This window comes from Panthera pardus, unplaced genomic scaffold (assembly GCF_024362965.1).
Source record: "Panthera pardus isolate Hobbes unplaced genomic scaffold, ASM2436296v1 HiC_scaffold_24, whole genome shotgun sequence".
NCBI classification, from domain to species: domain Eukaryota; kingdom Metazoa; phylum Chordata; class Mammalia; order Carnivora; family Felidae; genus Panthera; species Panthera pardus.
In genome coordinates, this window is record NW_026526810.1 from 135,478,610 (window position 1) to 135,482,885 (window position 4,276).

At 37.0% G+C, this 4,276-nt stretch overlaps 1 non-coding gene across 1 annotated transcript; it reads left to right on the forward strand.

Annotated features, from left to right (window-relative positions):
- Positions 1–2,958: 2,958 nt before the first annotated feature.
- On the forward strand, positions 2,959–3,088 carry LOC128773345 (small nucleolar RNA SNORA33). The gene has a single exon (XR_008417611.1). It is a non-coding gene; the product is annotated as a small nucleolar RNA SNORA33 (small nucleolar RNA).
- Positions 3,089–4,276: the final 1,188 nt, after the last annotated feature.

Sequence of the window (4,276 nt, forward strand, 5' to 3'; positions counted from 1 at the left end):
ACAGATTATCCTAGGAGTGAGGGGAAATTAGAATAAGCCAACCCTAATAGAACTTAAGACCAACGCTCAGCAAGGTCAAGGAGATCTGGTAGACTGCATGCCAGAAGAAAAAGCCTCTTTGGAGGAAAATAACATAATGTAGAGTCTCTTCACCTTTATATCTACAACATCTGGCATCCAAACAAAAATTGTAACGCAAAAAAAAGGATCGAGATGCCTGGGTGGTTCAGTCGGTTGAGCATATGACTTCAGCTCAGGTCATGATCTCGTGGTTCTAGAGTCTGAGCCCCGCATCAGGCTCTGTGCTGACAGCTCAGAGCCTGGAGCCTGCTTCCGATTCTGTGTCTTCCTCTCTCTCTGCCCCTCCCTCACTCGCACTCTATCTCTCTCTCACTCTCAAAAATAAACATTTTTTAAAAATTTATTTTTAAAATAAAGGACCAAATGACTGAAAACCAAAAGTTTCATTTTGGTGAAGACACAAAATGACAAAAGAGACCAAAACTATAATAATAATAACAATAGGTTTTGAATCATAAATGATTTTTGTGAAGTTTTGACTCACAGATGATTCAGACATTTGAGGCTAGCAATGAAAGAATTTTAAAATAACTCTGATTCATATGTGCAAGGAAAGAGGGAAAATCACTGAGGACCTGGGATTTGTACTTTTAAAAGAGTCTAATGGAAGTTCTAAAAATGAAAAATATTAAAATTAAAAATTCAATAGGTGGTATTAAGAGCAAAAGAGAAAGTCAGAGAAAATCCAGAGTGAATCACAGAGATAAAAAATAATCTTGTGGTGTTTACATACCAATGTCCTGCTGGAGGAAGAAATCTCTTAGGCAAACAGAACAGACCATACCCTCAAAATATTCAGAACCAGAGGTGAACTCAAACTAACTAGACCAGTAACCCAGACCCGACCAAACTCCTAATTCTACCTGTGTAAAAGGGAAAAGGGCACACTGTCTCTGGGGGAAAATTAATATTTATTTTAGCCTTTATTGGTTTTTTTTTTAAGAAAATGCTCAGCATAAAGTCACTATTTGCAAGACATGCAAAGAAGCAGGAAAATGTGACCCCCAAATCAGGGGGAAAAAAACTGTCCCAGGAAACAGACCAATAGATGACCCTGATGCTGAATTTAGCAGTCAAAAGCTTTAAGATAACTATTATAAATATTTAAAAATCAGATTAGAGCAGAAGATAGCCAACATGTATTAAAAGATGGGGAATTTCAACAGATAAATGGAGTCTCTAGAAAAGAATGAGATGGCAATCAAGAATTTAAAATTTCATTATCTGACACAGCGTAAAGAAAAAGGATTAGTGGACTTCAAGACAAGTCCGTAGGAATTGACCAAAATGAAGCCCGAAAAACTGGAGGAGAAAAAAAAATGAGAATACAGCAATGGGACGTGTGAGACAATATCCAGAGTTTCAGACATAATTTCCAAGATATTCAGGATCTAATAGAAAAGACAGAATTATCCTAGAGCCAGGAGCACATCGAGTGAGTGAGAAAACAATTAATAGACGCTAAGAAGGAGATGATGGTACTAGTCTTGGAATTATCCAGAAGGGATTTTAAAGCAGCTCATCGTAATGAGCAATTACAAACACGCTTGAAACAAATAAAAGTATAGAAAGTCTCAGCAAAGAAACAGAAAATAGAAAGAAGATCCCAATGGCAATTCGGGGACTAAAAGATACATTAACCCAAATTAAAATCTCATTGTATGGAGTCAACAGAAAAATGGATAGGACAGAGGAAAGAATCAGTGAACATGGGGGTAGAAAAAACCGAAAGCAACAAATCTGAACAGAGGAGAAAATAGAACGCCAAAGAATGAACAGACCCTCGGGGACCTGTGGGATGGTAACAAAAGGTCTAATACTCATGTCATTGGAGTCCCCGAAGGAAAGAGCAAAGAGTACAGGGCCAGAAAACCATTCAAAGAAATATGGCTGAAGGCATCCCAAATTTGGCAAAAGACATAAACCTACCCATTCAAGAAGTTGAGCCAACACCCACCCTGATAAACCCAAAGAAACCCACACCACAACACATCCTGATCAAACTTCAGAAAACTAAAGACCAAGGAAAAATCTTGAAGCAGTGAGCAATGACATGTAACCTATGGGAGGAAGCCAGCTTGAGTGACAGTGGATTTCTCTTCAGAAACCAGGGAGGCTGGAAGGAAGGGACCCGTTTTTTCAAGCGCTAAAAGCAAAGAACTGTTAGCTCTGAATTCCTTCCAGAAGGAATGGGAAGTATCAGGCAAAATTCCTTCCAGAAGGAATGGGAAGTAAAATACTCTAAGGTGAAGGAAAGCTAAGAGAATTTTATACCAGCAGATCTTAAAAGACTGGCCAAAGGAAGTTCTTGAAACAGAAGGGAAATGATAAAAAAAAAAAAAAAAAAAAAAAAAAAAAAAAAAAAAGGAATCTTGGAAGATCAGAAAGGAAAAAGGAACGGCATCAGGAGCAAATAATGAGTAAATGCAATAGAGTTTTCTTCTCTCTTGAGTTTTCTAAATTATGTTTGATGGCCAAACCAAAAGGTGTAACACTGCCAGGTGTAGATTTCAATGTGTGTAGAGGAAATCCTTAAGATAATTCTATTAGAAACAGGGGAGGCAAAGGGACCGAAAGGGAGGAAGTTTTCCATATTTCACTCAAGGTGGCAAAATGTGGACACCAACAGATCTTTGTGGTGATGGAATGGTTCTGTGTCTCAACTTCAGAAACGATTGTGTGAACCTACACGTGTAACAAGATGGTATACAACTGTGCATACACATCACACCGATGTCAGTTCTCTGCTTGCGATAGGCACCATAATTATACAAGATGCAACTACTGGAAACATTGAAGGAAGAGCATGTGAGACCTCTGTGTGCTACCTTCGCAACCTCCAATAAATCTATAGTTGTTTCAATATATAAAATTCTTAAGCCGGCCAATGAATCTTTTTACCTGAATGTGTTTCCGCAGAAATTTAAAAAACGCTGGCCATAGTAATGCCATGTTACGAGCCTTAAAGACACTGAAGTCATTAAGATCCCTGGAAATGACTACAAGAAAAAAATAAGTGATTAAAAATAAATAAAAAGTTCTTTTAAAAAAAAAAAAGAAAGAAAAAGATGAAGGTGAAATGAACAAAATTTTCAGACGAACAAAAGCGAAGTGATTTTGTCACCAGCTTAGTAGCTTAGTATACAAGAAATACTAAGCAAGTTTTTTTTAGACCAAATGGAAATAGTCCCAGAGGGAGGCACAGAATTATGGGAAAGAATGAGGAATATGAGGAGTAAGTGGTTAAATATACATTTACATTACTTTTATGAATATATGTTAACCGTTTAAAACTTATAAAAGAGAAGTAAAAATATGTGAAAACGTCAGCATACAGGGCAGAAGGGGAAAATTGTAGCAAAGCTTTTCTAACATTCTTGCACTGTCTGGGAAGTGATAAAAGTGTGAATTTAAGGGAGACTGTAGCAAATCAGAAATGCATATTGAAATCTCTAGCCTATAAAACCACTGAAGTGATACAAAAATGCCTACCTAAACATCTAACAGGTCAAATGTACGAATACTTGATTATTCTCAAATAAAGTAGGAAAGGTCGGTTAAGGAAAAAGAAACAGAATTGAACATATAGAAAACATGGTACGATGGTAGACTTAAAGCCAACCATAAGTTCATTTTATTAAATGTAATGGGATAAACACTCCAATTAAAAGACAAAAATGTCAGGCTTGGTAAAAATCAAGACCCACTGTGTGCTGTTGACCAGGTGGACACTCTACACAGAGGAATGGCTGAAGGGCACAGGAAGGTTGAAAGTGAGAGGCTGGAAGTAGATGCCATCATCACCCAATAAATCTGTCTTCCACTTTGTCTAATCTTTTGTTAAATCTTTCTAGTGAGTCCTTTTATTTCAGATACTGTCTTTTTCAGCTCTAGAATTCCTGTTGGATTATTTTTAATGGATTCCAGTTCTCTTTTGAAATTCTCCACCTTTTTATGCATTTTCTTGATCTTTTTCCTGTTGCCTTAAGCACGTCGATGATGGTTACTTTGAAGTCCATGTCTGATGAAGAGAAATTAGGAAAACAATCCCGTTTACAATTGCACCAAAAATAATAAAGCACTAATAGAGCCCCTAGGAATAAACTTAACCAAAGAGGTAAAAGACCTGTACTCTGAAAACTATAAAACATTGAGGAAAGAAATTGAAGATGACACAAAGAAACAGAAAGGCATC